At 40.2% G+C, this 23,873-nt stretch overlaps 1 protein-coding gene across 2 annotated transcripts in view; it reads right to left on the bottom strand.

The window, feature by feature from the left end:
• The window catches only part of PRRG1 (proline rich and Gla domain 1), a 145,266-nt gene extending 122,439 nt beyond the window's left edge, over nucleotides 1–22,827 (bottom strand). Inside the window, exon 1 of one of the 2 annotated variants that reach the window (XM_041741893.1) lies at nucleotides 22,708–22,827. The gene's annotated coding sequence lies outside the window, so the exon portion shown is untranslated. Of the gene's footprint in view, nucleotides 1–22,624 lie in introns of both variants that reach the window. The other variant, XM_041741895.1, reaches the window with a different exon arrangement.
• Nucleotides 22,828–23,873: the final 1,046 nt, after the last annotated feature.

Here is a 23,873-nt window from a genome sequence, read left to right as displayed (position 1 = left end):
TCCTACATGGAGCCTGCTTCTCCCTCTACCTGTGTCTCTGCCTCTCTCTCTCTCTCTGTCTCTCATGAATAAATAAATAAAAATCTTTTAAAAAATCCTTTAAAAAAATACTAATGCAGCAAAAACATCGGAACACTAACATTTAAAGACTGCTTTTGGGGGTGCCTGAGTGATTTTGGCTCAGGTCATGATCTCAGGGTCATGGGATGGAACCCCATGTCAGCAGGCTTAGCAGGGTTGGGGGTGGGGGTGGGGGGGGCGGTCTGCTTGAGGTTCTCTCTCTCTCTCTCTCTCTGTCCCCTTCACTCACCCGACACATGGGCAATCCCCCTCTCTCAAATAAATAAATCAATCTTGGGACACCTGGGTGGCTCAGTGGTTGAACATCTGCCTTTGGCTCAGGGCATGATCCCAGAGTCCCAGATCAAGTCCCATATCAGGCTCCTTCCATGGAGCCTGCTTCTCCCTCTGCCTATGTCTCTGCCTGTGTGTCTCTCATGAATAAATAAATAAAATCTTAAAACATAAATAAATCTTTAAAAAAAATAAAGATTGCTTATGAGCCTAAAGAAATATTTTTTATGGGACTCAGTGGTTGAGTGTCTGCCTTTGGCTCAGGGCATGATCCCAGAGTCCCAGATCAAGTCCCATATCAGGCTCCTTCCATGGAGCCTGCTTATCCTGTCTCTGCCTCTCTCTCTGCCTTTCTCTGTGTCTCTCATGAATAAGTAAATAAAATCTTAAAAAAAGAAAAAGAAGTATTTTTTACTTCTCTATGTAATAATATTTTCTTGATAAATCCTAAAGAAAAATGAGTCAGATACTGAAGCATGATAAAATTACATGGGAAAATAAATATACCCTTGCCAAAATCATTATTCTGGTCCCATGAGTAAGACTAACACAGAGAAAGAAACTAGAATATATTCCATTAACTTTTTTTTTTTTTGCAGTGACAGCATATTTTAAAACTAGGCATATGTTTCTAACTTTGCCAGCTTTCTCCCTGAAGCAAACATGTCAGAGAGGATTACTGTGGCAAGTTAGTCATATGGATTTTTTTTTTTTTTTACAAAACTGGAATGCATAACATTAGAAGCAAAACCACAAAGAACAGGCATACTGGAGACAGATTGGAGCAGATACACAGAACAGAGTGCTTTGAATAACAAGACTTTGCCTCTCAAAAAGGAAGGGATTGATTACCTAGAAGTCCAGAATAACACATATCTTCTAAGACAGTTTTGAAAGAAGGGAAAAAAAATAAACCTCAAGGAACTTACTCCAAGTCAGGAACATAAAATATAATACACTTTCCTAAAGAAATACTGGACTCTAAATTCTGAGGCACTGAACCTTAGAAGTTTAAACTGTTATTTAAATTATGACCCATTTAACTGCCAAGTCTTTCAAGAAGATAATGAGTACTATCAAAAATTCATCATTAGTATCTGAATGAGCTTGAAAATAAGTACACCAGTTATTACCACCCAATAACAGAGAAAGCAAAGCAACCATTGAGCATTTTTTTTAAAGTTACTTATTTATTTGAGAGAGAGAGCGCGAGTGGGTGCACACACATGCACGCAGAGGGAGGAGTAGTGGGAGAGGGAGAAGCTGGGCAGAGTCTGATGCAGGGCTTGACCCCAGGATCATGACCTGAGCAGAAGGCAGATGCCCAACTGACTGAGCTACCCAGGTGCCCCTCACTGAGCATTTTTAAGAGCTCTGATTATCCTTCTTGTGGCCCTTTGATTCTCACTGTATTATGCTCAATAACACTCTTTTTTTCTTTCTCAATAACATTCTTTTTTTCTAGTTTTGTTTTGTTTTTATTGAAGTTCGATTTACCAACATATAACACCCAGTGCTCATTCCATCAAGTGTCCTCCTCAGTGCCCGTCATTCAGTTCTCAATAACATTCTTGAGAGGGACACCTGGGGGGTTCAATCAGCTAAGCATTCAACTCTTAATTTCAGCTAAGGTCATGATCTCAGGGTTGTGAGATCAAGTTCTGCCTTGGGCTCCATGCTCAAGGGGGAGTCTGCTTGAAATTCTCTCTCTCCCTCTGTCCTTACCCCAGGTTGAGCACAGGCACCTTCTCTCACTCTAAAATCAATAAATAAATCCTTAAAAATTTTTCTTTTAATTAAAAAAAAAATCTAGAGGGCTCAGTGGTTGAGTGCCTCCCTTTGGCCCAGGGTGTGATCCTGGAGTCCCAGGATTGAGTCCCACATTGGGCTCCCTGCATGGAGCCTGCTTGTCCCTCTGCCTGTGTCTCTGCCTTTGTGTCTCTCATGAATAAATAAATAGAATCTTTAAAAAAATTGAGAAGTACTTAAGTTTCTCTTTTACAAAGGGTAAAGCTAGAACACACTCTTTACATAGCAAAGGTGTTCAGTAAATGCTGAATTAAAGTTTGACTTATGTTGTACAAAGCCATTTCCTTAGGAGACTCTAAAATTCTACTTGCACTGATAGTATTATTCCTATGGCTCCCAACATTTTCAGGATACTTTTGTCATTGTGAGAAAGGTGTTGTAATACCAAGAGGTTATCTTCTAAGCTGTGAATATGGGGGGCGGGGGGGGGGGATCAAAACATCTGAGAAATTACTTCCTGTTCAAAGGCTCAAAAATTTTTTTTACCTTGTCTATTACTTCCATACATATCAAAGTGAGCACACATATATGCACACATGTGCACAAATTTGTCCTTTTCAATTCTGCCTTACCTAAAAATTACGTATACAAAAATAACATCAACAAAACCTCACCTACAACTAGAAACGCAATGTGAGAAATTTTACAGGACTATTTTGCTGATATTTTGTCCCAATACTATCCTCAATTTACATTATATTGATGAAAATATCCATTTTAAATATGAAATAACTTGTTTCCTCCAAGCCCCCAATTCTGGAAAATGATACTTGGCAAAGGACAGTTTCCCATATTTCCTATTTCAGAAGAAAATCTATGCAGCAAATTATGAGGTATTCAAAGCATATGAAGCAGTTGAAATGAGATGCACTAGAGCCTTATTATTACTACAAATATTATCTATAGAAGAGCAACATCAGCATCACATGAAAGCTTGTTAAAAAGGCAAAATCTCAGGATATGTTCCAGACCTTCTAAATCAGAATCTACATTTTAACAAAATTTCCAAGATGCACATTCACACCAAAGCTTAAGAAGTAGCAAACTAATGAATTTATCCCACAAATGTAATGATGAGCAAAAAGATGTATATGTAGATGATCCAATTTATATAAAGGTCAAAAGAAGCAAAAAATACTAAATATTTAAAGACAATTAGGTGGTAAAAGTCTCAAGAAAAGCACAGGGGGTTTCCAGCTTCCAGGCTGGCACACAAGGAACTCAGAAATCACAATTCTCTCTTAAGTATAAAGTTGATCAAAGTGCAAATACAACTTTTCTTAAATCCACAAGAGAAGTAAGATCATAGGACAAACTACTGCCCCCAAACTAGAAAGACAAGCAGATACAGAGAATTACAACTTAACCAAGCAGAAACCCAAGAGCAGAAGCCTCAGAGAGAACCAGTGCCAAGGTAGGACAACCTGAACTGTGATGAACTGCTGGAGATGCAGTATAGACAAGTACAAGAATTAAACCTTTCAGGTGGATTCAATCATGCCTCCCCCGCCACCTCCATGAGACTTACCTTCAGGAGCTAGAACTGGTTCTCACATTAAATAGTGGAAAGAAATTCCCTCATGCTTCCAGTGCAGGGAGGGGGAAAGGAGTCTTTGAAATATACCAGAGCACTCTGTTCTTCATAACAAGGATTTCCTTCAGAAGGACCAATTTTACCAGAGCCTAACTAGAGCCAAACCTACTCAGGAGAAGAGAAACACACAACTCCAGCCCCATCTAGCTAGCTATACCACCACCTAAGGGGGAATAAAAACTGAGAGGTACTGGTGAAGTTCATGGTCTAGGCACTACTGGCTCACCAAACATTTGAGGCCAAATACAAGACTACAGAACATTTCTCCTACCCCCACACCGTACTACAACATTACTAAAGGCCTATTTACTGCAGTTCCTTTTACCCAGTACATCATGTTTACTATTCAACTAAAAATTACAAGGCATATGAAGAGGCAAAAATCACATTTGAAGAGACTGAACACCAGAAACAGAGTCAGATATGGCAAGAATGTTGGATTTATCAGACAAGGAATTTAAAAATATTAGGATTAATATGCTATGGGCTTTAACGGAAAAAATAGGCAACATGTAATAATAGACATAATACAAGCAGAGCAATGGAAATTCTAAGAAACAATTTTTTAAAATACTACCAATTAAAAATGCTCTAACAGAAAGAAAGAATATCTTTGATGGATCATTAGTAGACTGGACATGACTGAGGAAACAGTCTCTAAGCTTGAAAACAGGGGAGTAGAAATTTCCAAAACTGAAATGAAAAAGAGGCTGAAAAAAAAACCCTCAAAATATTAAAAAAAAAAAAACCCTCAAAATATTCAAGAACCGTGGGACAAGTACAACAAGGTAACATAAAGCATAATGAAAATACCAAAAAGAAGAACAGAGAAAGGAATAAAAGCAATATCTGAAGAAATAATGACAGCATTTCCCCAATAAATGTCAGATACCAAATCATAGATTCGGGAAGCTCAGAGAACACCAAACAGGATAAATTGAAAACACACACACACACACACACACAAACAAACAAAATCAACTACAAGTAGGCAATCATAGTCAAACTGCAGAAAATCAAAGATAAAAAATATTAAAAGAAATCAGAAGGAGGGCAGCCCGGATGGCTCAGCGGTTTAGCGCCACCTTCAGCCCAGGGTGTGACCCTGGAAACCAGGATCGAGTCCCACATCGGGCTCCTGCAAGGAGCCTGCTTCTCCCTCTGCCTGTGTCTCTGCCTTGGTGTCTCTCATGAATAAATAAATAGAATCTTTAAAAAAATTGAGAAGTACTTAAGTTTCTCTTTTACAAAGGGTAAAGCTAGAACACACTCTTTACATAGCAAAGGTGTTCAGTAAATGCTGAATTAAAGTTTGACTTATGTTTTTTTTGTTTTATTTTTTTTTTTTTTGTTTTGTAACAAAGCCATTTCCTTAGGAGACTCTAAAATTCTACTTGCACTGATAGTATTATTCCTATGGCTCCCAACATTTTCAGGATACTTTTGTCCATTGTGAGAAAAGGTGTTGTAATACCAAGAGGTTATCTTCTAAGCTGTGAATATGGGGGGCGGGGGGGGGGGATCAAAACATCTGAGAAATTACTTCCTGTTCAAAGGCTCAAATATTTTTTTTTACCTTGTCTATTACTTCCATACATATCAAAGTGAGCACAAACTAATATGCACACATGTGCACAAATTTGTCCTTTTCAATTCTGCCTTACCTAAAAATTACGTATACAAAAATAACATCAACAAAACCTCACCTACAACTAGAAACGCAATGTGAGAAATTTTACAGGACTATTTTGCTGATATTTTGTCCCAATACTATCCTCAATTTACATTATATTGATGAAATATCCATTTTAAATATGAAATAACTTGTTTCCTCCAAGCCCCCAATTCTGGAAAATGATTACTTGGCAAAGGACAGTTTCCCATTATTTCCTATTTCAGAAGAAAATCTATGCAGCAAATTATGAGGTATTCAAAGCATATGAAGCAGTTGAAATGAGATGCACTAGAGCCTTATTATTACTACAAATATTATCTATGAAGAGCACATCAGCATCACATGAAAGCTTGTTAAAAAGGCAAAATCTCAGGATATGTTCCAGACCTTCTAAATCAGAATCTACATTTTAACAAAATTTCCAAGATGCACATTCACACCAAGCTTAAGAAGTAGCAAACTAATGAATTTATCCCACAAATGTAATGATGAGCAAAAAGATGTATATGTAGATGATCCAATTTATATAAAGGTCAAAAGAAGCAAAAAATACTAAATATTTAAAGACAATTAGGTGGTAAAAGTCTCAAGAAAAGCACAGGGGGTTTCCAGCTTCCAGGCTGGCACACAAGGAACTCAGGCCATCACCCCCAATACTCTTAAGTATAAGTTGATCAAAGTGCAAATACAACTTTTCTTAAATCCACAAGAGAAGTAAGATCATAGGACAAACTACTGCCCCCAAACAAGAAAGACAAGCAGATACAGAGAATTACAACTTAACCAAGCAGAAACCCAAGAGCAGAAGCCTCAGAGAGAACCAGTGCCAAGGTAGGACAACCTGAACTGTGATGAACTGCTGGAGATGCAGTATAGACAAGGACAAGAATTAAACCTTTCAGGTGGATTCAATCATGCCTCCCCCGCCACCTCCATGAGACTTACTTCAGAGCTAGAAACTGGTTCTCACATTAAATAGTGGAAAGAAATTCCCTCATGCTTCCCTTTTTTTTTTTTTTCCAACCCACTTTTTTTTTTTTTTTTTTTCCCCTTTTTTCCCCCAGTGCAGGGCGGGGTAAGGGTCTTTGAAATCATACCAGAGCACTCTGTTCTTCATAACAAGGATTTCCTTCAGAAGGGACCATTTTACCAGAGCTTTACTAGACGCCCCCCCCCCCCCGGCTCTAAGCTAACTGCATGAAATTGAGTTAAAAATACTCCCCCTGTTCCCCTCACTAGATTAATCCTCTCTCCCTAGCCGCCCTAGAATTCTAGCTAGCTTATACCACCACCTAAGGGGGTGAAGTAATAATATCTCACAAACCCCCCGCCAGACCACCTCCCCGACGTACATCGTGGCCGCGAACTGTCTCTCTCGCGCCCCTCCCGGTCCCCTACTTCTATGGATACCACTATACTGCCGCCCCATACACAACAAACATTTGAGGCCAAATACAAGACTACAGAACATTTCTCCTACCCCCACACCGTACTACAACATTACTAAAGGCCTATTTACTGCAGTTCCTTTTACCCAGTACATCATGTTTACTATTCAACTAAAAATTACAAGGCATATGAAGAGGCAAAAATCACATTTGAAGAGACTGAACACCAGAAACAGAGTCAGATATGGCAAGAATGTTGGATTTATCAGACAAGGAATTTAAAAAATATTAGGATTAATATGCTATGGGCTTTAACGGAAAAAAAAAAAAAAATAGGCAACATGTAATAATAGACATAATACAAGCAGAGCAATGGAAATTCTAAGAAACATCATTTTTTTAAAATACTATCCCAATTAAATATGCTTCTAACTGTAAAATAAAAAGAATATCTTTGATGGATCATTAGTAGACTGGACATGGACTGAGGAAACAGTCTCTAAGCTTGAAAACAGGGGAGTAGAAATTCCAAAACTGAAATGAAAAAAGAGGCTGAAAAAAAAAACCCTCAAAATATTAAAAAAAAAAAAAACCCTCAAAATATTCAAGAACCGTGGGACAAGTACAACAAGGTAACATAAAGCATAATGAAAATACCAAAAAGAAGAACAGAGAAAGGAATAAAAGCAATATCTGAAGAAATAATGACAGCATTTCCCCAATAAATGTCAGATACCAAATCATAGATTCGGGAAGCTCAGTAGAACACCAAACAGGATAAATTGAAAACACACACACACACACACACACACAAACAAACAAAATCAACTACAAGTAGGCAATCATAGTCAAACTGCAGAAAATCAAAGATAAAAAATATTAAAAGAAATCAGAAGGAGGGCAGCCCGGATGGCTCAGCGGTTTTAGCGCCCCTTCAGCCCAGGGTGTGACCCTGGAAACCAGGATCGAGTCCCACATCGGGCTCCTGCAAGGAGCCTGCTTCTCCCTCTGCCTGTGTCTCTGCCTCTCTTTCTCTCTGTCTCTCATGAATAAATAAAAATCTTTTAAAAAAAATCAGAAGGAGAAAAAACACTTTGCCTGTAGATGAGTGAATGTAAAAATTACAACTGACTTTCCCTCAGGAACTATGCAAACAAGAAGGGAGTGAAGTGAAATATTGACTGTTGAGCCAAAAAAGAAAACTCTCCTCTCTGTCTCTCTCTCTCTCTCTCTCTGTCCCCTTCACTCACCCGACACATGGGCAATCCCCCTCTCTCAAATAAATAAATCAATCTTGGGACACCTGGGTGGCTCAGTGGTTGAACATCTGCCTTTGGCTCAGGGCATGATCCCAGAGTCCCAGATCAAGTCCCATATCAGGCTCCTTCCATGGAGCCTGCTTCTCCCTCTGCCTATGTCTCTGCCTGTGTGTCTCTCATGAATAAATAAATAAAATCTTAAAACATAAATAAATCTTTAAAAAAAATAAAGATTGCTTATGAGCCTAAAGAAATATTTTTTATGGGACTCAGTGGTTGAGTGTCTGCCTTTGGCTCAGGGCATGATCCCAGAGTCCCAGATCAAGTCCCATATCAGGCTCCTTCCATGGAGCCTGCTTATCCTGTCTCTGCCTCTCTCTCTGCCTTTCTCTGTGTCTCTCATGAATAAGTAAATAAAATCTTAAAAAAAGAAAAAGAAGTATTTTTTACTTCTCTATGTAATAATATTTTCTTGATAAATCCTAAAGAAAAATGAGTCAGATACTGAAGCATGATAAAATTACATGGGAAAATAAATATACCCTTGCCAAAATCATTATTCTGGTCCCATGAGTAAGACTAACACAGAGAAAGAAACTAGAATATATTCCATTAACTTTTTTTTTTTTTTGCAGTGACAGCATATTTTAAAACTAGGCATATGTTTCTAACTTTGCCAGCTTTCTCCCTGAAGCAAACATGTCAGAGAGGATTACTGTGGCAAGTTAGTCATATGGATTTTTTTTTTTTTTTACAAAACTGGAATGCATAACATTAGAAGCAAAACCACAAAGAACAGGCATACTGGAGACAGATTGGAGCAGATACACAGAACAGAGTGCTTTGAATAACAAGACTTTGCCTCTCAAAAAGGAAGGGATTGATTACCTAGAAGTCCAGAATAACACATATCTTCTAAGACAGTTTTGAAAGAAGGGAAAAAAAATAAACCTCAAGGAACTTACTCCAAGTCAGGAACATAAAATATAATACACTTTCCTAAAGAAATACTGGACTCTAAATTCTGAGGCACTGAACCTTAGAAGTTTAAACTGTTATTTAAATTATGACCCATTTAACTGCCAAGTCTTTCAAGAAGATAATGAGTACTATCAAAAATTCATCATTAGTATCTGAATGAGCTTGAAAATAAGTACACCAGTTATTACCACCCAATAACAGAGAAAGCAAAGCAACCATTGAGCATTTTTTTTAAAGTTACTTATTTATTTGAGAGAGAGAGCGCGAGTGGGTGCACACACATGCACGCAGAGGGAGGAGTAGTGGGAGAGGGAGAAGCTGGGCAGAGTCTGATGCAGGGCTTGACCCCAGGATCATGACCTGAGCAGAAGGCAGATGCCCAACTGACTGAGCTACCCAGGTGCCCCTCACTGAGCATTTTTAAGAGCTCTGATTATCCTTCTTGTGGCCCTTTGATTCTCACTGTATTATGCTCAATAACACTCTTTTTTTCTTTCTCAATAACATTCTTTTTTTCTAGTTTTGTTTTGTTTTTATTGAAGTTCGATTTACCAACATATAACACCCAGTGCTCATTCCATCAAGTGTCCTCCTCAGTGCCCGTCATTCAGTTCTCAATAACATTCTTGAGAGGGACACCTGGGGGGTTCAATCAGCTAAGCATTCAACTCTTAATTTCAGCTAAGGTCATGATCTCAGGGTTGTGAGATCAAGTTCTGCCTTGGGCTCCATGCTCAAGGGGGAGTCTGCTTGAAATTCTCTCTCTCCCTCTGTCCTTACCCCAGGTTGAGCACAGGCACCTTCTCTCACTCTAAAATCAATAAATAAATCCTTAAAAATTTTTCTTTTAATTAAAAAAAAAATCTAGAGGGCTCAGTGGTTGAGTGCCTCCCTTTGGCCCAGGGCGTGATCCTGGAGTCCCAGGATTGAGTCCCACATTGGGCTCCCTGCATGGAGCCTGCTTGTCCCTCTGCCTGTGTCTCTGCCTTTGTGTCTCTCATGAATAAATAAATAGAATCTTTAAAAAAATTGAGAAGTACTTAAGTTTCTCTTTTACAAAGGGTAAAGCTAGAACACACTCTTTACATAGCAAAGGTGTTCAGTAAATGCTGAATTAAAGTTTGACTTATGTTGTACAAAGCCATTTCCTTAGGAGACTCTAAAATTCTACTTGCACTGATAGTATTATTCCTATGGCTCCCAACATTTTCAGGATACTTTTGTCATTGTGAGAAAGGTGTTGTAATACCAAGAGGTTATCTTCTAAGCTGTGAATATGGGGGGCGGGGGGGGGGGATCAAAACATCTGAGAAATTACTTCCTGTTCAAAGGCTCAAAAATTTTTTTTTACCTTGTCTATTACTTCCATACATATCAAAGTGAGCACACATATATGCACACATGTGCACAAATTTGTCCTTTTCAATTCTGCCTTACCTAAAAATTACGTATACAAAAATAACATCAACAAAACCTCACCTACAACTAGAAACGCAATGTGAGAAATTTTACAGGACTATTTTGCTGATATTTTGTCCCAATACTATCCTCAATTTACATTATATTGATGAAAATATCCATTTTAAATATGAAATAACTTGTTTCCTCCAAGCCCCCAATTCTGGAAAATGATACTTGGCAAAGGACAGTTTCCCATATTTCCTATTTCAGAAGAAAATCTATGCAGCAAATTATGAGGTATTCAAAGCATATGAAGCAGTTGAAATGAGATGCACTAGAGCCTTATTATTACTACAAATATTATCTATAGAAGAGCAACATCAGCATCACATGAAAGCTTGTTAAAAAGGCAAAATCTCAGGATATGTTCCAGACCTTCTAAATCAGAATCTACATTTTAACAAAATTTCCAAGATGCACATTCACACCAAAGCTTAAGAAGTAGCAAACTAATGAATTTATCCCACAAATGTAATGATGAGCAAAAAGATGTATATGTAGATGATCCAATTTATATAAAGGTCAAAAGAAGCAAAAAATACTAAATATTTAAAGACAATTAGGTGGTAAAAGTCTCAAGAAAAGCACAGGGGGTTTCCAGCTTCCAGGCTGGCACACAAGGAACTCAGAAATCACAATTCTCTCTTAAGTATAAAGTTGATCAAAGTGCAAATACAACTTTTCTTAAATCCACAAGAGAAGTAAGATCATAGGACAAACTACTGCCCCCAAACTAGAAAGACAAGCAGATACAGAGAATTACAACTTAACCAAGCAGAAACCCAAGAGCAGAAGCCTCAGAGAGAACCAGTGCCAAGGTAGGACAACCTGAACTGTGATGAACTGCTGGAGATGCAGTATAGACAAGTACAAGAATTAAACCTTTCAGGTGGATTCAATCATGCCTCCCCCGCCACCTCCATGAGACTTACCTTCAGGAGCTATAACTGGTTCTCACATTAAATAGTGGAAAGAAATTCCCTCATGCTTCCAGTGCAGGGAGGGGGAAAGGAGTCTTTGAAATATACCAGAGCACTCTGTTCTTCATAACAAGGATTTCCTTCAGAAGGACCAATTTTACCAGAGCCTAACTAGAGCCAAACCTACTCAGGAGAAGAGAAACACACAACTCCAGCCCCATCTAGCTAGCTATACCACCACCTAAGGGGGAATAAAAACTGAGAGGTACTGGTGAAGTTCATGGTCTAGGCACTACTGGCTCACCAAACATTTGAGGCCAAATACAAGACTACAGAACATTTCTCCTACCCCCACACCGTACTACAACATTACTAAAGGCCTATTTACTGCAGTTCCTTTTACCCAGTACATCATGTTTACTATTCAACTAAAAATTACAAGGCATATGAAGAGGCAAAAATCACATTTGAAGAGACTGAACACCAGAAACAGAGTCAGATATGGCAAGAATGTTGGATTTATCAGACAAGGAATTTAAAAATATTAGGATTAATATGCTATGGGCTTTAACGGAAAAAATAGGCAACATGTAATAATAGACATAATACAAGCAGAGCAATGGAAATTCTAAGAAACAATTTTTTAAAATACTACCAATTAAAAATGCTCTAACAGAAAGAAAGAATATCTTTGATGGATCATTAGTAGACTGGACATGACTGAGGAAACAGTCTCTAAGCTTGAAAACAGGGGAGTAGAAATTTCCAAAACTGAAATGAAAAAGAGGCTGGAAAAAAACCCCTCAAAATATTCAAGAACCGTGGGACAAGTACAACAAGGTAACATAAAGCATAATGAAAATACCAAAAAGAAGAACAGAGAAAGGAATAAAAGCAATATCTGAAGAAATAATGACAGCATTTCCCCAATAAATGTCAGATACCAAATCATAGATTCGGGAAGCTCAGAGAACACCAAACAGGATAAATTGAAAACACACACACACACACACACACACACACAAACAAACAAAATCAACTACAAGTAGGCAATCATAAGTCAAACTGCAGAAAATCAAAGATAAAAAATATTAAAAGAAATCAGAAGGAGGGCAGCCCGGATGGCTCAGCGGTTTAGCGCCACCTTCAGCCCAGGGTGTGACCCTGGAAACCCAGGATCGAGTCCCACATCGGGCTCCCTGCAAGGAGCCTGCTTCTCCCTCTGCCTGTGTCTCTGCCTCTCTTTCTCTCTGTCTCTCATGAATAAATAAAATCTTTAAAAAAAATCAGAAGGAGAAAAAACACTTTGCCTGTAGATGAGTGAATGTAAAAATTACAACTGACTTTCCCTCAGGAACTATGCAAACAAGAAGGGAGTGAAGTGAAATATTGACTGTTGAGCCAAAAAAGAAAAAAAAAAAAACCACCAACACTGAATTTTGTACCCTGAAAAATTAGCTTTCAAAAAGGAAAGAGAGGGGATGCCTGGGTGGCTCAGCAGTTCAGCATCTGCCTTCGGCCCAGGGCGTGATCCTGGAGTCCTAGGATCGAGTCCCACATCAGGCTCCCTGCATGGATCCTGCTTCTCCTCCCTCTGCCTATGTCTCTGCCTATCTCTGTGTCTCTCATGAATAAATAAATAAAATTTAATTAAAAAAAAAAAAAAAGGAAGGAGAGAGTGGCCTGGGTGGCTCAGTGGTTGAGCATCTGCCTTCAGCTCAGGGCATGGTCCCAGAGTCCTGGGATCAAAATTCCATGAAGAAGACAGGAACAGAAATTTCACCAAAGACAACATACACATGGCCAACAAGCACATGAGAAAATGCTTTGCATCACTTGCCATCAGGGAAATACAAATTAAAACCACAATGAGATATCACCTCACACCAGTGAGAATGGTGAAAATTAACAAGACAGGAAACAACAAATGTTGGAGAGAATGTGGACAAGGGGGAACCCTCTTGCACTGCTGGTGGGACTGCAAGCTGGTACAGTCACTCTGGAAAACAGTGGAGGTTCCTCAAGAAGTTGAAAATAGAGCTACCCTACAACTCAGCAACTGCACTACTGGGTACTTACCCCAAAGATACAGATGTAACGAAACACCAAAACACCTGCACCCCAATGTTCATAGCAGCAACGTCCACAATAGCCACACTGTGGAAGGAGCTACGATATCCTTCGACAGATGAGTGGATAAAGATACACACACACACACACACACACACAATGGAATATTACTCAGCCATCAGAAAGGATGAATACTCACCATTTGCTTCAACGTGGATGGAACTGAAGGGTATTATGCTGAGTGAAGTGAGTCAGAGAAGGACAATCATTATATGGTTTCACTCATACAGGGAATATAAGAAATAGTGAAAGGGAGTATAAGGGAAAGGAGGGGAACTAAGTAGGAAGAATTAGAGAGGGAGACAAAACCACTAGAGACTTCTAACTCTGGGAAACGAACAAAGGGTTGCAGAAGGGGAGGTGGGCAGATGGTTGGGGTAACATGATGGGCACTGAGGAGGGTACTTGATGGGATGAGCACTGGGTGTTATACTATATGCTGGCAAATCAAACTTCAAGAAAAACAAAAGAAGAAAACAAAACAAAACTCCACGATGGGCTCCCTGCTCAGCTGGGAGCCTGCTTCTCCCTCTGCCCCTCCCCCTGCTTGTGTGTGCTCTCTCTCTCAAATGAACAAAATCTTAAAAAAAAAAAACTAGAAAAAGAACAAATTAAAAGCAAACAAAAATTAGAGCAGATATCAATGAAACTGAAAACAATAAATTAATAAAGAAAATAAATAAAACCAAAACCTGATTCTTTGGAAAGATCTATAAAATTGATAAACCACTAGCCAGGCTAAGAGAAGAAACGATTTACAGTATCAAAAATGAAAGAAGAGGCATCACTATAGATCACATGGACATTAAAGAGTTAATAAGGGATTATGAACAAATCTATGCCTACAAATTTGATAACCTTGATGAAGCAATTCCTTGAAAGATACAATCTGCAAAAGCTCACACAAGAAAAAAAATAGACAATATGAATAAGTCTGTATCTATTAAAGAAGTTGAATCAATTTCTAGTTATTAATCATAATTACAGCAATAGGCCCAGATGGGCTTACCTGTGAATTCTATCAAATACTTATGGAAAGATTATATCAATTTTCTACAGTCTCTTCCAGAAGACAGAAACCCAGGGAATACTTCCTAACTAGTGAGGCCAGAATTACTATAACACCAAACCAGACAAAGACATTACAAGAAAACTACAGACCAATACCACTCATGAACATAACATGCAAAAATCCTCAACAAAATATTAGTAAATGAAATCCAATAATGTATAAAAAGAATTATACATAATAACCAAGTGAGATTTATCTCAGATATGCCAGGTTGTTTCAACAGTTGAAGACCAGGGCAGTCAGGTGGCTCAGCGGGTTAGCACCACCTTCAGTCCAGGGCCTGATCCTGGAGACCTGGAATCAAGTCCTGTGTCGGGCTCCCTGCATGGAGCCTGCTTCTCCCTCTGCCTGTCTCTCTGCCTCTGTCTCTGTCTCTCATGAATAAATAAATTCTTTAAAAAAAAAAAAACAGTTGAAGACCGATTAATGTAATCCATCACATCGACAGGCTAAAAAAGAAAATTCATGAAAAAAGAAAAATCATGATTATATCAATAAATGCCAGAAAAGGACTGAAAAAATTCAAGACTCCTCATGGGGGGAAAAAAAAGCCTGTCAGCAAATTAGGAATAGAGAAGTTGTCAACTTGTTAAGAACATCTACAAAAAAACCTACAGCTATCACCATACTTAACAGTGAGAAACTCAAAATTTGCCCACAACAACATCCCCTCACCACTCCTCTTCGACATTATATTGGAAGTCCTAGCTAATGCAATAAGACAGGAAAAGTAAGTAAAAGTTATACAGATAGGGAAATAAACCAAACTTTGTTCCCAGATGACATTATCATGAATGTAGAAAATGTAGAAAATCTAAAAAGAAAACGTAGAGGGATATCTGGGTGGCTCAGCGGTTGAGTGTCTGCCTTTAGCCCAGGGCATGATCCTAAACACCCAGGATCGAGTCCCGCATCGGGCTCCCTGTATGGAGCCTGCTTCTCTCTACCTGTGTCTCTGCCTCTCTGTCTCTCATGAATAAATGAATACAATATTAAAAAAAAAAAAAAGGAAAGAAAACGTAGAAAATCCAAAAGAATCAACAAAAAAAACTCCTGGGGCTAATGAGCAATTATAGCAATGTTGTATAATATTAATATATGAAATTAATTAATTTCCTATATATTGGAATATACCAGCAATAAATCAGTGGAATTTCAAATTAAAAATATATTTCCATTACATTAACACCCCCAAAATGAATTAGATATAAATCTAACAGAATATGTATAAAATATTTGAGGAAAACTACAAAATTGATGATGAAAGATATCAAAGAACTTTTAAAAATGGGGAAGTATTCCATGTTCATGAATAGAAAGGATTCAATATTGTCAAAATGTTAGCTCTTCTCAAGTTAACCCACAGATTCAACACAATCCCAATCAAAATCAAGCAAGTTATTTTGTGAATATTGACAAGACTGACTCAAATATTTATAAAGAAAGGAAAAGCCCTAGAACAACCAACTCAATAGTGAAGAAGTCAGAAGACTGACACTACCCCATTCATAGATTTATTATAAAGGTAATCAAGAGAGTGTCATATTGGTAAAGATTATTAAGACATCAGTGGAACAAAATAAAGAGCCCAGAAATAGACCCACATAAATACAGTCAACTGATTGTTGACAAAGGAGCAAAGGCAATACAATGGAGCAAAGACAGTCCTTTCACCAAATGTACTGGAACAAATTACACACAAAAAAGAATCTAAACACAGACTTTACACCCTTCATATAACTTAACTCAAAATGGATCATAGACTACATGTAAAGTGCAAAACTATAAAACTCTTGGAATATAACATAGGAGAAAATCTAATTGACCTTAGGTATGGCGATGACTCTTAAGATACAACACTAAAGGCATGATCTGTGGAAGAAATAATTGATAAGCTAGATTTCATTAAAATTAAAAACTTCTGGGATGCCTGGGTGGCTCAGTGGTTGAGCATCTGCCTTCAGGCTCAGGGCATGATCTCGGAGTCCGGGGATGAAGTCCCACATTGGGCTCCCTGCGGGAGGCCTGCTTCTCCCTCTGCCTGTGTTTCTGCCTCTGTCTCTGTGTGTGTATCTCTCATGAATAAAAAATAAATAAATAAAATCTTAAAAAAAAAAAAAAAACTTCTACTCTGTGAGAGGCAACGTCAGAAGAATCAAAGGACAAGCCAAGGAATGAGAGAAAAACAGACATAGAGTATTATCCAAAATATACAAAAAACTCTTAAAATAAGAAAATGAACCTGATTTAAAAATGGGCAAAGAACCTGAAAAGACATCTCATCAAAGAAGATATACAGATAGCAAGTAAACACATGAAAAGATGTTCATGAATTCTAAACTAAAATGAGCTATCACTACACACCTATTTGAATGGCCAAAATCCAAAACACTGACAAAACTAAATGCTGATGGAGATGTGGAGCAACAGGAATTATCCCTATGAGTGAGAATGCAAAATGATACAGCCACTTTGAAAAACAGTCTGCCAGTTTGTTACAAAATCAAACATACTCTTACCATAGGATCTAGCAATTGTGTGCCTTAGTATTTACCCAAAGCAGTTAAATACTCGTGTCCACACAAACACCAGCACATAAAAACAAACAAACAAACCTGCACTTAGATGTTTATAGCATCTTTAGTCACAATGTCAAAACTTGGAAGCAACCAAGATGTCTTTCAGTAGGTTAATGTATAAATAAATAGTGCTACATCCAGACAATGGAATGTGAATGAATCAGTGCTAAAAAGAAATGAGCTATCAAGCCATGCAAAGACATGGAGGAACTTTCGATGCATATTACTAAGTGAAAGAAGCCAATCTGAAAAGGCTACATACTAAGATTCCAATAATATGACATTATGGAAAAGGCAAATCTATACAGACAGTAAAAAGATTAATGGTTGGGGGTTGGGGCCAGGGGGTAGAGAGGTAGATAAATCAAATCAAGGAAATTTTTTTTTTTTAAAGATTCTATTTATTTGAGAGAAAGCACATGCACACAGGAGTATACACAAGCAAGGGAAGGAGGGAGAGGGAAGGGCAGAGGGAGAAGGGGAAAGACACTCTCCTCCGCTGAGCAGGGAGCCAGATGGAGGGCTCCATCCCAGGACCTGAAGATCATGACCTGAGCTAAAGGCAGACGTTTAACAGACTGAGCCACCCAGGTTCCCCAGGACACAGGATTTTGGGGCAATGAAACTATTCTGTTAAGATACAGGTCATTAAATGTTTGTCCAAACCCACAGAGTGTACAACACCAAGAGCGAACTTCAATTTAAACTACAGACTTCAGGTGATAAAAATGTGCCAATATAAGTTCATGAGTTGTAACAAATGTACTACTGTGTTGCAGGATGTTGATAGTGGGGGAGGTTGGGTCTGAAGACAGACAGCATATGGGAACTCTGTACATCTCAATTTTGCTGTGAAACTAAAATCCTCTAAAAATAGTTCATTAATATTTTTTAATGCAAAGGAGTGACTTTTTCTCTTCCCTTGTAATGATTTGATCCATTCCCAGAGTTTCCTGTCCAGTCATACCTCTCTCCTGAACTTCACTCACATGTAAAAGTCATCTTGAGGAGCAGTTGGGTGGCTCAGTGGTTGCACATCTGCCTTCAGCTCAGGGTGTGATCCTGGAGTCCTGGGATCAGGACTGAGTCCCACATCCGGATCCCTGAGGAGCCTGCTTCTCCCTCTGCCTATGTCTCTGCCTCTTTCTGTGTCTCTCATGAATAAATAAATAAAATCTTTAAAAACACACACACACACACACACACACACACAAACCCCACAAAGTCCTCTTGAACTCAGCATGCTTAGTACTGAATTCTTGATCCTCCTGCAATCTTCCATATCTCACTAAATAGCTACTCCATCCTTCCAGTTGCTCAGACCAAAATCCTTGGCATCATCCTGGACTCATCCTCTGTCGTATTTCCCTGCTAATTCTCCTTCCAATTAAGTGAACATTCTTGTGATTATTGTGCAAGCTAATGTGTGAGAACCACTGTGCTAAGCCACCTGTTTTAGATATATAGGAGGAATCTACAAATACAGGACTAGAGTTTGAAGAGAGTAGGAGATGTCAATACATTCCCATTTTGAAATGAACTGCTACTGAAATTACATTCCTCATAAGAAATGGCAATTATAAATAACAAGAGCTACCACTTTGAGGGCAATTAGCATATGCTAAATATTTTTTTGAGATTTTATTTGAGAGAGAGAGCGCAGGGGAGCAACAGAAGGAGAGGGAGAAGCAGGCTCCCTGCCGAGCACAGAGCCTGACGTGGGGCTCGATCCCAGGACCCCAGGACCATAAGCCAAGCTGAAGGCAGATGCTCAGCTGAGCCACCCAGGCACCCCAGTACGTGCTAAATATTATGATAAGCTGTAATCTATCTGATCTCACTTAAGAGGTAAATATTATACCCATTATTTTTATTGATGAAGAACTGGATGCCTAGAGAAAGAAATTTAACAAATGCCTACAAATCCCATGCCCTTGACCACCATATTATTGGTCTACATGGAGTGGTTAAGAGAGTCTTGGATAGAACCCTAAAAAAGTGACTCAGTGGAAGTGGCTGGGGTTGACCCGTCAAAGAATTAGGACAAAAATCAGAAATATGGAGAGGAAGTCTAGGTGAGGAAAGTTTAAAAAGGTAGTCTTAACTACACTTATCTGAAATATCTTTTTTAGTGAGTCTAAAGACCACAGAGGCTGTTATGTAGAACTTCTTCAAAAAGAAGTTTTATAGACTCTACTCACCCTCTCTGAGACCCAAGCTTTTCTCATAACAACCAGGCATTAACTTGAAGTGTTTTGGGGTGAACAGTGATTAAAGCTATTATTTTTTTTAAGTGACATGGAGAAAAAGTGCTTTTACATTTAGGTGGAGAGAGGTTAAAATGAGAGGAGAAAAATAGAAGTTACTAACAGCCAGAATAGATTGTTTGCTTTGCTGGCACAGAGACTTGGACCAACCAAGTAGCCAATCCTGACTCATTTTTAGACTAAAAGTATCAATTCTACTAATAAATCAAGTGATCATTTGCTCATATTTTCTCCAGTTGGTAAATCTACTGAGGAGATGAAAGCTAGGTGTGGGGATGATGAGCTTGAGTGGTAAGGAGCAAAGAGAAGATAATTGCTTTCATGAGCCAAAGGTGACTAAAGCCAATGATGCTGGTAGAGTTAAGACAAATGTCAAAAATAGGGGGATCCCTGGGTAGCTCAGAGGTTTAGCACCTGCCTTCGGCCCAGGGCGTGATCCTGGAGTCCTGGGATTGAGTCCCGCATCAGGTTCCCCATGTGGAGCCTGCTTCTCTGCCTCTCTTCTCTCTCTCATGAATAAATAAATAAAATCTTAAAAAAAATAGGCTGCAGAAATAGGGCACTATAACATGAAGAGGCCCATCAGCCAACTGCTCAAACCACCTTAAGACTTAGGAGTATAATACAACTGATTAGTCTCTCTAATTGGTCTAATAGGTTACAGTTTCTTTAGTTATATTAGCCTTCGAAGGATACCATGTGGCCAGCATGATTCTCTTGTCAATTCCTATATTCCAGCAGTGCCCTGTTAGTGTCCTTCTACAAATGATTAATCTTCTGTGTCATGTTGACTTTTCACTAGTTTCAGTATAAGAAGTTGATCTATTTTTTTTTTTAATTTTATTTATTTATTCATGAGAGACACAGAGAGAGGCAGAGACACAGGCAGAGGGAGATGCAGGCTCCACACAGGGAGCCCGATATGGGACTCAATCCTGGGACTCCAAGATCACGCCCCGGGCCAAAGGCAGGCGCTAAACCACTGAGCCACCCAGGGATCCCAGAAGTTGACCTGTTTTAAAATTTGATCTTTTCCTCATGCCCGCTTTGTCTATATCTGCAAAGCTTTTGTACCTCTTTTAGAAAGGTAAACCACAGACTTAATACATGGGAACTTATTTCCATAGTTTTCTTACTTACATTCCAAATAATGCTCAAATATGACATATAATTTCAGCATTCTGAATCTTTTCTATTGTCCCATGAACTTTACACAATGCCAGCATTTATTAACATTTACTTGTAAGTACATTTATTAGGCATTTAGTACATACACAGCAGCCTTAGGTATTGGGATAACACAGAAGACTGAGTTTCTAGTTCCAAGAGAGAAATAAGACCAGTGGAATCAGTTTAACAGAAAAGAGGGTGATTAATTCATTCTGAGGGAAATGTCAAAATTTTCTAAGAAAAATTTGAGCTGAGTCTGAAAGGATGAGTAGGGGTTCATTAGGCTTTGGAAAAGAGAAAAGGTATCACTAGCACCTTCCTCCCCAAAACTGTTAATGTTCATGGCATTTAATTTAAAATAACAGGAAATGAAAGAGTAAAATGACAACACAAGAAGAAATCCTGTTCACTTCATGGGGGGGGGGGAGGTTGTGCCTTTAAACACACTTCAAATCTGAAAGCTAACTGTTTATAAAACAGGATTTACAATCAAGGGAAAGGGGTGGAGGAGGAAGAAGTTGTTTGTTGTATTCAGTTAAACAGATGAGTAAAGAAATGGACATTTATGCTTGAAAACACATATACCACTTTTCATAAAGATCCTAATTTTGCAAATGAAAGCCTTGGAACCTTACCTAATATTACAATTCCTAGTGTTTTTTATTCCCAATATCATTGTTAAGGGTTCTAAAGAGTTAGTTAGACTCTTGAGAGTCTAAGTTCTCAAGAACTTAGCAGCACCTCCACACACATGCAATCATCCGCTCTTGACTGAAGCGATCAACAGCACCTCAATCAACTTTCACTTACCTCGATTTGCACACCTTCACATCCTTCAAAATCTGGCTTTATTTATACTACCACTATCAGAAGGCATTAATTTGGGGAACCTGAGTGGCTCAGTCCGTTAAGTGTCTGCCTTATGCGCAGGTCATGATCCTAGAGTCCTAGGATCGAGCCCCACATCCAGCTCCCTGCTCAGCGGGGAGTCTGCTTCTCCCTCTCCCTCCGCCTGCCGCTCCCCCTACTTGTACTCGTACTCTCTGTCGGTGTGTGTGTGCGTGTCAAATAAAAAAAAAATTTTAAGGCATTAATTTAGCTGTAAGTTTTGACACCCCACCTCCTCACCCTTTCGTTTAATTACTTACTCTTCAATTTTATTCGTTTCGCTTTTCTACTGAAGGGACACTTAGGAAACATACCAAGAGCACAATTACAAAACTATGGATGCAGCCAGAGTGCGAATACACACACTCTGGATTTGCAATCATATTCCTCTTGAGGCTGTTCCTACCACTGATCAAAATCAGTGGACCAGGAAGAAGGAAAAAGCTGAGGCAGGAAGGTTGTTCCCTTCCTTCCACTCCCTCCATGCCTGCCCCCGCCCCCGGCCCCCAGGGCCACACCGCGACCTCGTAAGCTCCCCACTTCACCGACCCGCCCCCGCTGTCACCCGCCACTGCCTAGAAAACAGTCACAGCCTTTGTTAAAATGTCCATGAGCACAATGTACCAGAAGACAGACACATTCCCGGGGGCGGGGTAGAGGAAAGTCACACGAACGCCACGCCCTCCTTGGCACTAGCCTGGGGTGAGCGCCCACCTTCCCCCCGAATCCTCTCACCCACGACAAGGAACGTTCCTGGCAACTCTGCACTCCGACTGCGCGGGGGAAGGGAAGGGCCCGGGACGCTGCTGAGGGGCACCCAGCGGGGGATACTGAACTTGAAGCTGGGACACCCTCCAGCGCCCTTGGCGAGCCTCCCGGTCCTGCCAAGCCTGAGTAAGGACTTCCAGTCTCCGGAATCCTTCTATTTTCCTCCTCACAGAAACCCTCACCCACTCCCGCCACCACGCACTCCGCTCCGCACGCGGCCGGCTGGACACTTAGGCAGTGCGGCCAACTCCCCTACCTCACGTCCGGCCAGTTTCTCTACCAGGGACCGAAGATTCCCCGGGCACTCACCCGCACACTCCCCGAACCCAACCGGGATGTTCGGCGCAAACCAGGTTGCCCAGCCACAAGCTCCGCGCCACCACCTCACTCACCGCGCGCTCAGCTCCGCTACTCCGGGCTCTGCGAGTCGCCAGCTGCGCCTGCGCGCTCCCACAGCCGCCGAACCTAGTAGGAGCCTGGAGCGGCAGGCGGATGGGAAGGGTGGTGGGAAGCTGAAGTGGGCGGGGTCCGGGCGGGGTCCGGGCGGGGTCCGGGCGGGGTTAGGGGCAGAGGGGCGTGGCCAGCGGGGTGGGAAAGCGAAGGGGCGGAGCCTCCGCCGCCTTGGTCCGGAAAACCTAGTGCTTAGGGCACCCGGCTGGAGTTGTTTGTTTTCTCTTGGGGGGGTGGGGGAGGGCTGGAGTTTTCCACTCTTGAGGTCTGTTTATAACACTGTTTAACACCGGCAGAGAAGTTGTCTGGTCCCCTCGGTGCACCCCCACATTCATCCTCGAGAAAGCCCGCTTCGCGCGACGCCCAGCTAGCCAGTTCCCGGGGCCACCCTGAAGCCACCCTGGATCCACCCTAGCTAGCCTTTTATTCTTTTGCACGCCTATCTCCCCACATATCATTTCCCTACCCCTACCCTCTGCGCATTTCTACCCCTCGCGCGCGCAGTCCTCAGCCCTCCAGAGGTGAGGGGCTTGGGGATTTCTCACCCACAGACCGCCTGGTTAACGTTTCTTTGCTGGGTGTGAGCCCAGAACGTAGTGGGTGACTATCTAGAGACAGCTGTTAGCTCAACTCTCTTCCTAAGGACAAACTCTATTGCTGCTCTTTCTGCACTTTGGTGACAAGAATCAGCTTTTTTTTCTTAAAAACAGTCTTTAATATGCCTACCCGAGTATCTTGGGAAGAAGAACACGGGTTGTCAAAGAAGACGCACCTTTGACCCCGCTTTTTAGGTAGCTACCTTAGAACTTGAGCCTTCTAAAAGCCCCTCTGAGAAACAAAATGTTTGGCCTGTGTTGTGTGGACTTTGCCCTAATGGTTTCAGGTTTTCTGGCATTTAGCATTTTAAGAAGCCTAACTTGATTATTATTCCATGCTGCATGCGTGCTTAGTTTTAAATTCTATGCTTTTGTGTTTAAAAATCTGGTCAGCTGTCGTATCTCACGTGCCTTTGGATCAGCTATTAAGCTAAACACACCTGAGTGAATACAACATGAATTGGCCTGTGAGCCTAAAGTGATTTATTCCAAATTACTTTTCCTTTCTTCTT

The sequence above is a fragment of the Vulpes lagopus genome, chromosome X (assembly GCF_018345385.1).
Source record: "Vulpes lagopus strain Blue_001 chromosome X, ASM1834538v1, whole genome shotgun sequence".
NCBI classification, from domain to species: domain Eukaryota; kingdom Metazoa; phylum Chordata; class Mammalia; order Carnivora; family Canidae; genus Vulpes; species Vulpes lagopus.
The sequence above is the reverse complement of the archived record's forward strand: the minus strand, read 5'-3'. Positions and strand labels throughout refer to the sequence as shown.